Below are 14588 nucleotides of genomic sequence, written 5' to 3'. Positions count from 1 at the left end.
GTGTATATATATATATATATATATATATATATATATATATATACATATATACAGTGCCTTGCAAAAGTATTCACCCCCTTGATTTTTTTTTTGTGTTTTGTTACATTACAGCCTTAAGTTCAATGTATATTATATTGCTGAATCTGGAGTTTCTCCAACATGAACTGGGTGTCACACAGAAACAGTTTGCAAACACAGATAACAAGTTGAAAGATGTCCTTCCATCACAGGATTATGAGGCATACCTGACGAGCTGTTCTGCATATCTGGATAAGTTCAGAAAGGAACAAGAGGTGATTAAGAGGCGGAAATGGTTACGAGATGAGGAGGATTACAGACAAGGAAATGTCTACACCTGGCATGAACAAAGAGGCCAGAGACGCCCACCTGCTTATGGTAGTAACAATAATACGAGGAAATATGCCGGCAATTCCAGAAATAAAATGGCACCATTCATGGCAACAGGATCCACACAAGTTGAACAGAAAACACAAACTCCTATAGATGCACAGCACGCCAGCGGTGATGTTCATACAAAAATATTTATTAAACATATATGCAAAAAAGTACAATATAATGAATACAAAATGTAAAACCCAGAAGGGATGAACAGATAAGTGTGGATGAAATTACCCCCTATGGCCGGTATATATATAAATGCATAATTGTAACAAGTTGCCACTGTCCGTGTGGTGCACCGGAAACCGTAACAAACATACTGAAGATTGCCAGAAAAGAATCCAGATCAAAAAATGATAATGAATATATCAATGAATATATCAGTGAATATGTCAGTAAACATATCAAATATATCAAAAAACTCCAAAATGGGTCACCTCAATAGAGACACCATCTCATCCCAGATAAGGATTACCAAACTGGGAAAATGAGGGGACCCTGGAGCATGAATAGTATTGTCACGAGTTTGAGGTCCCAGGAGAGACCACCGCGTCATCATGCAATAAACAGAAATCAGGTACAGACACATAAGAGTTTATTGCACAAACAAAAACATGAAAGGCAGCACAGAGAAAACATGAGCTCTATGTACAGTCAGCACAGTGGGAGAAAACCCCCACTGCGCCACTGTCTAGTAATACTCCAGAGGGGCGTAACTAAGCAACTCCTGGTTTTCACTAGAGCCCTAGATGGTAGGGTTAGACTTTGCCGCAGGAAGTTGCCAGGGTCCACTCTGGAGCGTGAACTAGACAGTGACAGCAGGAACGAATGGACAACAGGTACCAGAAGGTACCGACGGCACATCGGCATACATAACAGACAGGCAAATACAAAACAGAGCAACTAATGATACAAGCAGGAGTTCATGCAAGGGAGCAGGAGTGGCAATGAGCAGAGAAGGACTTGCTCCACCAGTAGTAAACTGCATGGCCTTGTCATGCCACTCTGCTGCAAAGGCTTGCTGAACACAGACATATGAATACAAAACAGGGCAACAAATAATACAAGCAGGAGTTCACGCAAGGGAGCAGGAGTGGCAATGAGCAGAGAAGGACTTGCTCCACCAGTAGTAAACTGCATGGCCTTGTCATGCCACTCTGCTGCAAAGGCTTGCTGAACACAGACATCAGAATAAACACAAATCAACTAAAACATAACTGGCAGAACAGAAAACAGAAAGACAGGAAAGAGGACGGGAAAGGACATCAGAGAACGTAAATGAACAAGTAGGGAAACCCACAGAGCACAGACAGACAGACACAGATCCCATGGGTCAGCAGCATGGGAGAGAGAGTACAAACCAGGTGCAGGACAGACAACACACACCAGGAGAGCTGAAACAGAACTGAGGAAACCTCAGCCTTATATACAGGTTCCATGGGTGCAGCAGAGAGACCACACCCATGGAGCAGACAGAGGATTAACTCCTAATAGGAATACAGGGGAGTTAACCCATACAGAACCACAAATAATACAGAGGAACGGAGCTGCAGCGAGAGCATAGACAGAAGGTCACAGCCAGCGGTAATGACTGTGACAGGTATGCAGCAAAGTTAAGGCACCGGCGACCACACAAGCAGCATTAAAGGCATATGAAGTACATAAATGCAGTAACCAACCTGGCTAGGGGGAGCAACCCTGAACAGGAAGATAGTTTTTTAGGCACAGTCCTAGAACCAAAAGGACCAGACGTGGTGGACAAAGACAGCACAGATGGAGGAAAGGAACAATGCACAGCAAGAAGTCGGACTGTGAGAAAGAAATCAACAGTGGTAAATATATCTTCCCATATATTGACCGATGCACAGACTGAAATTTTATCGAAAGGTTTCTCATATTGTCCCTCGGTGGGTGTAGACTGGTTGCAACTTGAAGTTGACCTACAGCGTTTTTTTAGAAACATCAAACTTAAAGTGTGGTTTGCAGATGCAAGTAGAAATGTGACCAGTGGTGGGAGTGTGGATCATACTAACACAGGTGACTGTGAACTCTCCCTTCGTGGTGTTGGACTACACGCGAAGTGCGACTTCACTCCACAATTGAATTGTCCAGCCATCGATAGTTATATTAATGCAGTTAGGGCGGATATTAATCACTTGAAGGGTCTAATGCAGGATAGTGGTTTAAGACATCCGAATATGATATCTGAGGAGGTACGGGCCATTGATGAGCTGTGCAACAACGGCTCCCTCACAGTCAAGCCCGCTGACAAGGGTGGAACTGTTGTTGTTATGGACACAGAATGGTACATCTCTGAGATCCAGAGACAACTCAGCGATGATAGAGTGTATAGGAGTGTCAATCATGACCCTAAGTTTGATGTGATCAGAACCATCACCAATGTTCTGGACAAAGCTAAGATGGGAGATCTGATTGATGGACCCCTATACACCTATCTATCAGTGACACACCCTAAGACACCATTGATATACGTGTTACCTAAAATTCATAAGTGTCTTAGCAACCCCCCAGGGAGGCCTATAGTTTCTGGCAGAGAGTCAGTATTCTCCAATATAGCCGTCTTCTTGGACAGGATCCTTCGTCAGTTTGCCGTTGCTGCCAGGTCGTACATACGAGACACAGGCAACTTCTTGAAAAAAATTGCGCGGGTGGTGGTGACCCCAAACACCATATTGGCATCATTTGATGTGGTCAGCCTCTACACCTCTATTAATCACGATAGAGGTGTAGAGGCAGTCAGAAAATGTCTGTTGGATACGCAATACACGGATGAATGTAAGGAGTTTATTATTGACCTGCTCGGTGTGGTCCTAAGATACAACTATTTTGCCTTTCAAGATGGCTACTATCTCCAACTGCGAGGAACCGCAATGGGTTCAAATATGGCGCCGACTTATGCCAACATCTTCATGTCCGACCTTGAGGCAGGGCACGTCTATGTGTCCCACCACTTCAGCCATGTGTTTGTCGTCTGGCCTACCAGGGGGAACATGAACACAGGGAAGGACTCCAGCATTGTGGGTCTCACTAGGACTTCATGATAGGGGGACAACAGGAATAATCTCTTACTGGGATCTTCCCTACCATCTAAACCGATGCGGAATATACTGTCTACCTCTGAAGGAGTCCGCTGCAGGCACGATCATCAAAATGTGCACGTAACTAGCCGGATATGATGCTATCAAACATATCTACTGGCCTGATTACGTTTTTCATATGTGCGACCTGGCTTTATGCTGGTGTACATCGTGTAGCACTTTTCTATGTGACCTGGCTATATGCCAGTATCTATATGGTTGCATCTACTTTGTATAGACTAATGTTATATTATACCTCCTGATGATCCCATGGCACTGTTTATGGGGGAAACGTGTCAAGGTAGTTTAGGTGTATGACTATATAGTCAACCCTGACTGATTGTATTTTTTGTATATGTCTGTACCACATTATTATTGTTTTTTCTTTTCTTTCTTTTTGCATCCAGTCGATATATATATATATGTATATCCATTAGTGTTTTATATCTTCGCCTTATTTCTTGGTAAACTAGGAATATCCCTGCTGTACCCCCATAGGGACCTGTGAGGGGTAGAAGTCTAGGTACGTGGACAGGGGGCCTCCACCATCAGGAGCTCTCCCTGGGCTGAGGTTATAGGACAGGGGTAGCTATAGGGACAAATATCCCCATACCCCAGGTTACTCAGTATACTGGATGCAATTATAGGATACACCATTCTGTTTTCATATTATTTGCGTTATAACAAGTGGACCCAAGTGGGATCCTTTTTAAGGTATACCAATAAAATTATTGTTTTAGGGGTTACTCTATATGCTGGAATTGTATGGCGCCGACTTATGCCAACATCTTCATGTCAGACCTTGAGGCAGGGCACGTCTATGTGTCCCACCACTTCAGCCATGTGCTGGGGTGGTGGAGATACATAGATGATGTGTTTGTCGTCTGGAATGGCAGTGAGGGAGAGTTGGCTGAGTTTCACCATTTCCTGAATAGGATGGATCCTGAGATTCAGTTCACCCTTACTCACTCCACCGAGCAGGTTCAATTTCTAGACACCATGGTAAAAATACAGGGGGATGTATTAATGATAGATTTGTTCATTAAACCGACAGACTGTAATAAACTGTTGAGATTCGAAAGCTGCCACCCGCGTTCTATGATTAAATCGCTGCCACGCAGTCAGTTTCTCCGCGTCCAGCGAATTGTAAAGGATTCAGAATTGTGCGAAAACAAATTTACCCATAGAGGTTACCCCAAAAAATTGGTCCAGAGACATCTAGACATTCTGGGGTCTGGTCACTCTGAGGTAACCAATAAGCAGGTTGCAAATAGGGTGCCGTTTATCTCTACATATACAGAAGGTAGTTGGGGTGATCAAAAAGCACTGGTCGATATTGAAAAGCAACTTTAGGGATGTTAAAGAGTTTGCTGTGCCTCCTCTCATGTCATATAGAAGATCCGGCAACCTACGTGACAAATTGGTTAGAGCGGAGGTAGTTGGAGAGAAATCATCTATCCAAACATATATAGGTTCCAAAAGATATGGTTGCTACCCATGTTTTAGCTGCGTTAATTGCAGCTATATGCTGAAAGGGGAAAAATTCATACATCCAACATTGAATACTCAGTTCGAGATACGTCACTTCCTTACATGTAACAGTTCATTTGTTATTTATTTACTGTCGTGCCCGTGCGGCCTACTTTATGTTGGAGAGACTACTTTAGATGTAAAAACCAGGTTGAACTACCATAGATACTCAATACGCCAGAAACGGAGGGATCTCCCTGTGTACAAGCACTTTGCAGAGGTTTGACACAGAGAGAAGGACCTCAAATTTAGGGTCATTGACCATATTCCCTCTCTTAAAAGAGGAGGTAATAGGGAGTGAATATTGAAACAGCGAGAAATAATGTGGATACACCGGTTACGTACACTCAAGCCGGATGGCCTGAACACTGAATGTAGATGGGATTTATATGGATAGGAAGTGCAGCTGGCTCATTGGACACGGGGGATCTAATCTGTTCAGTCTGGTATGGGGAATATACAACAGTGCTAACCTTGAATAAACTGATTTGTATTTTTTCAATTTTTTATAGAATTTCTGGATACGCTTTTGGCCCTTTGTCTTCTGCTAGTAGGCAATGCTGGTATATGGCTCTAGGTGCCCGCGAATATGGCTTTATCCATCGTATGAAGAAGAGGTGGACATCAGTGGGCGCAACTAGGAGTGTGTTTTATATTGCATGATGTCAATTTGAAAGAACAAAAGGGATTTTGATGCCTACAGTGGTGGTGATGGTAGTGCTGTGAGACTGGTCATAGCATCTGCTGTGACACTCAGCAAGAACACGTCATAAGTAGGTGGAGCTCTATGACTCCACTCGTGTTGACACCATGATACACTGTATAAGTGAGGGAAGGGTTAATCCCACCCTAAGCCACTTATAAAAAAAGAGAGAGAGAGTGAATGTGGGATAGTGGGGGTGGCTACACCTATTGTAAAAATTGATTTATTGTAAAGAGTGTCATGTGACAGAGCACCTTTTTGATACCATGTGATTGATACCATGTGATTTCACTAATTATACCATGTGATTTGATTGCACTGGCTTGTGGGTATATATACCCTGTTTATTGCACTGTTGTATAGCTTGACAAAGGCCTTATTGAGTAGGCCGAAACGTTGTTGGGGAATTAAAGTTTGGGGTCTTCACCCTTTCACGATAATCTGGAAGTGCTGCCTCGTTCTTTGGAAATTACAGTCAAGTCCATAAATATTGGGACATCAACACAATTCTAAGATTTTGGGCTCTATACACCACCACAATGGATTTGAAATGAAACGAACAAGATGTGCTTTAACTGCAGACTGTCAGCTTTAATTTGAGGGTATTTACATCCAAATCAGGTGAACGGTGTAGGAATTACAACAGTTTGCATATGTGCCTCCCACTTGTTAAGGAACCAAAATTAATGGGACAATTGGCTTCTCAGCTGTTCCGTGGCCAGGTGTGTGTTATTCCCTCATTATCCCAATTACAATGAGCAGATAAAAAGGTCCAGAGTTCATTTCAAGTGTGCTATTTGCATTTGGAATCTCAAGATGAGATCCAAAGAGCTGTCACTATCAGTGAAGCAAGCCGTCATTAGGCTGAAAAAAACAAAACAAACCCATCAGAGAGATAGCAAAAACATTAGGCAGGGCCAAAACAACTGTTTGGAACATTCTTAAAAAGAAGGAACGCACCGCTGAGCTCAGCAACACCAAAAGACCCGGAAGACCACAGAAAACAACTGTGGTGGATGACCAAAGAATTCTTTCCCTGTCGAAGAAAACACCCTTCACAACAGTTGGCTAGGTCAAGAACACTCTCCAGGAGGTAGGTGTATGTGTGTCAAAGTCAACAATCAAGAGAAGACTTCACCAGAGCGAATACAGAGGGTTCACCACAAGATGTAAACCATTGGAGCCTCAAAAACAGGAAGGCCAGATTAGAGTTTGCCAAACGACATCTAAAAAAGCCTTCACATTTCTGGAACAACATCCTATGGACAGCTGAGACCAAGATCAACTTGTACCAGAGTGATGGGAAGAGAAGAGTATGGAGAAGGAAAGGAATTGCTCATTATCCTAAGCATACCACCTCATCAGTGAAGCATGGTGGTGGTAGTGTCATGGCGTGTGCATGTATGGCTGCCAATGGAACTGGTTCTCTTGTATTTATTGATGATGTGACTGCTGACAAAAGCAGTAGGATGAATTCTGAAGTGTTTTGGGCAATATTATCTGCTCATATTCAGCCAAATGCTTCAGAACTCATTGGACGGCGCTTAACAGTGCAGATGGACAATGACCCAAAGCATACTGCAAAAGCAACCAAAGAGTTTTTTAAGGGAATGAAGCTGAATGTTATGCAATGGCCAAGTCAATCACCTGACCTGAATCCGATTGAGAATGCATTTCACTTGCTGAAGACAGAGCTAAAGGGAAAATACCCCAAAAACAAGCAGGAACTGAAGACAGTTGCAGTAGAGGCCTGGCAGAGCATCACCATGGATGAAACCCAGCGTCTGGTGATGTCTATGCGTTCCAGACTTCAGGCTGTAATTGACTACAAATGATTTGCAACCAAGTATTAAAAAGTGAAAGTTTGATTTATGATTATTATTATGTCCCATTACTTTTGGTCCCTTAACAAGTGGGAGGCACATATGCAAACTGTTGTAATTCCAACACCGTTCACCTGATTTGGATGTAAATACCCTCAAATTAAAGCTGACAGTCTGCAGTTAAAGCACATCTTGTTTGTTTCATTTCAAATCCATTGTGGTGGTGTATAGAGCCAAAAATGTAAAACATTTGTAAATGTCCCAATATTTATGGACCTGAGTGTATATATATATATATATATATATATATATATACATATATGCAGTGCCTTGCAAAAGCATTCACCCCCCTTGACTTTTTTAGTGTTTTGTTACATTACAGCCTTAAGTTCAATGTTTTGTTAATCTGAATTTTATGTGATGGATCAGAACACAATAGTCTAAGTTGGTGAAGTGAAATGAGAAAAATATATAAAGAAAACTGTTGTTTAGAAATAGAAAACAGAAAATTGGCATGTGCGTATGTATTCACCCCCTTTGTAAGGAAGCCCATTAAAAGCTCTGGTGCAACCAATTACCTTCAGAAGTCACATAATTAGTGAAATGATGTCCACCTGTGTGCAATCTAAGTGTCACATGATCTGTCATTACATATACACACCTTTTTTGAAAGGCCCCAGAGGCTGCAACACCTAAGCAAGAGGCATCACTAACCAAAAATTGCCATGAAGACCAAGGAACTCTCCAAACAAGTAAGGGACAATGTTGTTGAGAAGTAGAAGTCAGGGTTAGGTTATAAAAAAATATCCAAATCTTTGATGATCCCCAGGAGCACCATCAAATCGATCTTAACCAAATGGAAAGAACATGGCACAACAGCAAACCTGCCAAGAGACGGCCGCCCACCAAAACTCACGGACCAGGCAAGGAGGGCATTAATCCGAGAGGCAGCACAGAGACCTAATGTAAGCCTGGAGGATCTGCAGAGTTCCATAGCAGAGACTGGAGTATCTATTCTGTACATAGGACGACAATAAGCAGTATGCTCCATAGAGTTGGGCTTTATGGCAGAGTGGCCAGAAGAAAGCCAATACTTTCAGCTAAAAACTATAAGGCACGTTGTGAGTTTGCGAAAAGGCACATGGGAGACTCCCAAAATGTATGGAGGAAGGTGCTCTGGTCTGATGATACTAAAATTGAACTTTTCAGCCTCAAAGAAAACGCTATGTCTGGCGCAAACCCAACACATCACATCACCCAAAGAACACCATCCCCACAATGAAACATGGTGGTGGCAGCATCATGCTGTGGGGATGTTTTTCAGCAGTTGGGACTGGGAAACTGGTCAGAGTTGAGGAAAACATGGATGGTGCTAAATACAGGGATATTCTTGAGTAAAACATGAACCACTCTGTGCGTGATTTGAGGCTAGGACAGAGGTTCACCTTCCAGCAGGACAATGACCCCAAACACACTGCTAAAGCAACACTTGTGTGGTTTAAGGGGGAACATGTAAATGTGTTTGAAAGGCCTAGTCAAAGCCCAGATCTCAATCCGATAGAAAATCTGTGGTCAGACTTAAAGATTGCTGTTCACAAGCGCAAACCATCCAACTTGAAGAAGCTGGAGCAGTTTTGCAAGGCGGAATGGGCAAAAATCCCAGTGGTAAAATGTGGCCAACTCATAGACTTATCCAAAGCGACTTGGAGCTGTGATTGCCGCAAAAGGTGGCTCTACAAAGTATTGACTTTAGGGGGGTGAATAGTTATGCACATTGACTTTTTCTGTAATTTTGTCCTATTGTTTGCTTCACAATAAAAAAATAAAAAAACATCTTCAAAGTTGTGGGCATTGTGTACTGCGGGCATTGTGTACTGTAGCGTTTTCCTGTTGAAAAACCCAGTCGTTACCACACAGACGAGGGCCCTCAGTCATGAGGAATGCTCTCTGCAACATCTGGACATAGCCAACGGCCGTTTGACGCCCCTGCACTTCCTGAAGCTCCATTGTTCCACTGAAGGAAAAAGCACCCCAGACCATTATGGCGCCCCCTCCACTGTGGCACGTAGAAAACATCTCCAGTGGGATCTGCTTGTCATGCCAGTAACGTTGGAAACCATCAGGACCATCAAGGTTAAATTTTTTCTCATCAGAGAATAAAACTTTCTTCCACCTTTGAATGTCCCATGTTTGGTGCTCTCTTGCAAAGTCCAAACGAGCAGTTCTGTGTGTGGCGTTCAAGGAGACGAGGTCTTTGAAGACGTTTTTTGTTTTTGAAGCCCTTCAGTCTCAGATGCCGTCTGATGGTTATGGGGCTGCAGTCAGCACCAGTAAGGGCCTTAATTTGGGTCGAGGATCGTCCAGTGTCTTGACGGACAGCCAATTGGATCCTCTGGCTCAGTGCTGATGAAATTATATTTGGGTCTTCCACTTGACTTTTTTGTTCCATAACCCTCAGGATCATTTAAGAAATTCCAAATGACTGTCTTACTGCGTCCCACCTCAGCAGCGATGGCGCGCTGTGAGAGACCCTGCTTATGCAGTTCAACAACCCGACCACGTTCAAAAAGGGAGAGTTTTTTTGCCTTTGCCATCACAACATGTGACTACCTGACAGAAAATGACAATGAATCCACATCTTTGCAAAGATTTGGCCTTTTAAAGGCATGTGGTCCTAAAATTTTGATCAGCTGAAAAACAGCCTGCTTCAGTTTAATCGTTATTTTCAATTAATTGAATGCTCAAAAAATGTTTTGTCTCACTCTCATTTCTTCTTGTTGCATGTTGAAGCTCTACTTGGAACCTTGTTAAGATCCAACAATGTAAAATATGATTTTTTGCCATTTTTCAAGTGGTCTTAAACTTTTGATCAGGACTGTAATATATATATATATATATATATATATATATATATATATATATATATATAGTATATATACACTACTCACAAAAAGGCATATTTGGCATTTGGGTGAAATTTATGGAAAACTTCACACTACAGTGATATTATATCATGAAAGTGCATTTAATTAGAAGCAGCAATGGTGATTTCCTCATCTCAAACATTTTATTGAAACAAACACCAACACCAGTGGTGGGTATACCCCCACAAAATATGTCAATGTCTCAATAACTTGTCATGTGGCCTTGAGCATCAATTACAGCTTAACAATGACGTCTCATGCTGTTCACAAGTCGACTTATTGTCTGCTGAGGCATGGCATCCCACTCTTCTTGAAGGATGGCCCTCAGGTCGTTGAGATTCTAGGGTACAGAGTTATGAGCCTCTACACTACAACTCAGCTGTTCCCATAGGTTTTCAATGGGATTCAGTTCTGGAGAAAGAGCAGGCCACTCCATTTGAGGTACCCCAGTCTCCAGCAGCCGTTTCCTAATGATGACCTGAGGCATTATCGTCCATGAAGATGAAATTAGGCCTGTGTTGTTCATGCAGAGGCACAATGACTGGATTACTGATGTTATTCAAGTAGTATGGGCTTGTCACTGTACCATTCACAAAGTGTAGGGCAGTTCTGTATTGACTAGACACACCTGCCACACTGTAACACCACCACCACCAAAGGCTTGTCTGGTGACAACAATGACTGATGCATAGTACTCTCCTTGATGTCTCCAATGTCGTTGGCGGCCATCATTTCTGCTTAGCGTGAGTCGACTTTCGTCAGTGATCAGCACTGAGGCCCACTGGTCCCTCGTCCAGCGTATATGCTCACTGGCCCATGCAAGACGATGACACCTGTGGTCAGGTACCCTTGCAGGTCGTCTAGCACGCAGACCACGCTGATATAAATGGTTTCTAATAGTCTGACCTGGGTGCCTCTTATCTCCCTTGAATGTGCCTGGAGTTGTGTGGCATTCATCATCCAATTCTGCAGGGTATTGTTCACAATAAAGCGATCATCAGTGTGGGATGTGGCCAAAGGACGTCTGTACCTTTCTGTGACTCTTCCAGTTTCTCTGTATCTCTGTTGCAACCTGCTGATAACACTCTGTGACACTCTAAGCTCAGTGGCCACTTCCATATGAGAACATCCTGCTTGAAGCCTCTCAATGGCGAGGTACTGTTGATCAGTTGTTGTCTTGGTCTCATGATGTCAAAATGTGAACAGCATGATGAGGAGGACTGTTTAAATACCAATTCTAATTGAACCAGGAAATTTATTGGCCAATCCATGGATCAAACACCTGTTGTGAATTTTGCTGTTAAGCTCCTTATTAGAGAACAGCAAGTTGTGCAAAAAGTACTGAAAATTACTGAAAAAGTTGGACATGTGCATTCAGAAGTTTAGAGAAGGTCACATTACGCTCACCTGTAAAGGTTAGAGTGCATTTAGGTTCATCCTGATATTTCACCCACAATCCAAATATCCAAAACTTTTTGTAACTTATATAATACAGGCTTTGATGATGTGAGTACAGTAGACCTGTGATCAGATAGGAACTGACTGTATCATAAATCACTACGTTGCAATCAGCTTGGGCCAGAGGAGCTGCGGTCAGTCCAGGAGATGCAGCTGACACAGGGGCCATGTTTCCCAGACCAAGCACAGGGTCAGGTTTCTGCTTGCAGTTTTGGAAGCCATATTCAGGAATGGATCATTACCGTGCTTCACTTAGGCAGGTGGCGGTTTTGCCTAAACTAGGGAAAGATCCGAGACTAAGGCCTCCTGCACATGACCGTTTTTTTTCCCTGTTTACTGGTCGTTTTTTGTGTTCCGTATACGGTCCGTATACGGAACCTTCATTTCAATGGTTCCGCAAAAAAAACGGAATGTACTCCGTATGCATTCCGTTTCCATATTTCCGTTCCGTTTAAAGATAGAACATGTCCTATTATTGCCCGCAAATCACGTTCCGTGGCTCCATTCAAGTCAATGGGTCCGCAAAAAAATGGAACACATACGGAAATGCATCCGTATGTCTTCCGTTTCCGTTCCGTTTTTTGCTGAACCATCTAATGAAAATGTTATACCCAGCCCAATTTTATCTATGTAATTACTGTATACTGTATATGCCATACGGAAAAACGGAACGAAAAAACAGAACAGAAACGGAAACACAACGGAAACAAAAAACGGAACAACGGATCCGTGAAAAACAGACTGCAAAACACTGAAAAAGCCATACGGTCGTGTGCAATAGGCCTAACAGATTCGTATAGACCCATTTATTTGTTACAGACAGATGTAAAATTCTGGCCAAAGCCTAGGTTTTCAGATAAATGAATAAAGTAATCTAATCTATTATTCAAGAAGAAATTCTCTGCAGAGAGATGCCAGAGCATCGGTAGTTCACTATGCCTCCGCCGAATACTAAACAGCACGGCGCAGGCATGAGATTTCACCCGCACTCAGGGCCAGACAGGAGGTCGTGAACGCTGCCTGTGCGTTTCAATCAAGTCTACGAGGGTGTGGACAGAGGTGGGAGAACGGATCATCTAGGAGCAGCAACGAACCCCTCCCTGCTCCTAGAGGCTAATTTGCATATAATAAAAGTTCTTTTCTGCAGTAATGGGGGCATGTATTAAAACTAGACTAGGCTATTTAGGTTCAGCTGACAGATTAATACTGTTATTTCTTCTGACAGGAACCCTTTAAGGTTGGGATGAGAAACGATTCTAGATGCCCGAGGTGTGTTGAGATTGATGCTTCCCTATTTTATATGATGTCGGATTGTTACGATTAGCATTCATACTGGGTTGGTCTGCTTGGTGTTATTAGACAAGCATTTCATATATCTCTCCCTTTAGCCCTCGAGTTTGCATTTTGAGGATTTGCAATGACCATGTGCAGGATTTGCCATCCACACTTAGCTTACAAAGTACTCTGTTCCAGGCGCGTAAATGAATAGCTTGTAAGTGGATTCAGCCTTATCCTCCTACTGAAGGGCATCTAAATGAAAAGAAACTGTTCTTCCAAACTTGAGGCCTTGTGAAGTGGATGGCAGAGGGTCACGACAATTCCTCCTCATCAGTTGCATCAGGCTGATGTGGCAACTTAAAAAGGTTGTCTCACTTAAGCAAATGGTATTTATCATATAGAAAAAGTTAATACAAGGCACTTACTAATGTATTGTGATTGTCCATATTGCCTCCTTTGTTGGCTTCATTCATTTTTCCATCACATTATACTCTGCTCATATCCAGGGGTTGCAACCACCCTGCAATCCAGCAGCGGTGGTCATGCTTGCACACTATAGGAAAAAGCACTGGCCTCTCTGGTGGCTGGGACTGTAGGAGTGTTCATAGGCTGGCACTATGTGTGAGCGAAGACTTCTAGGCTGTGTGGGGGCTTGTTACGTGGTTGTGAAGGAGTTGGAGAGTGTAGAAGCTTGTGTCCTAGTTATGGGACAAATTTGGGTAATTTAGGTGAATTGATATATTAGTAACCTTGGGAATTTAGGTGAATTGACATATTCCACAGCGCTTTACAGACATTAGCATTACACTGTCCCCAATGGCCTCACAATCTAAGTTCCCTATCAGTATGTCTTTGGAGTGTGGGAGGAAACCGGAGTACCAGGAGGAAACCCACACAAACCCAGGGAGAATATACAAACTCCATACAGATGTTGTCCTTTGTCAGATTCATACCTAGGACCCAAGCGCTGCAAGGCACCAGTTCTAACCACTGACCCACCATCATTCTTATTATACCTCATTTAAAGGCTTGTGTTCTCACATTTGGTAGACTAATGGCCATTGCTCTGATTGAAGCCGTTTTCCTTGAATTGTCCTGCTGGTTTTCTTCTTTGCTTGTCTCTCTGACTGGGGATGGTTCAAGCTGTCCTACATTTAGACCATTTTCTACACCTAAAACAGGCGGTGGTAAAGCCCACTTTTTTAGACCTGGCGTGAGCAGGGAGAAGTCACAGATTGCAGCACAAAAGACCTTTGTGCCACAATCTGGCCCAGAAATACGCATAATGTAGGTGTTTTTCTGTTTAATAAATGACCCCCATACCTCGTGATGTGAATTTTTAACATGGGACTTTACCGGTGATGCTGATGCATGC

Source organism: Bufo bufo, chromosome 6 (assembly GCF_905171765.1).
Source record: "Bufo bufo chromosome 6, aBufBuf1.1, whole genome shotgun sequence".
NCBI lineage: Eukaryota > Metazoa > Chordata > Amphibia > Anura > Bufonidae > Bufo > Bufo bufo.
Note: the sequence above shows the minus strand (reverse complement) of the source record.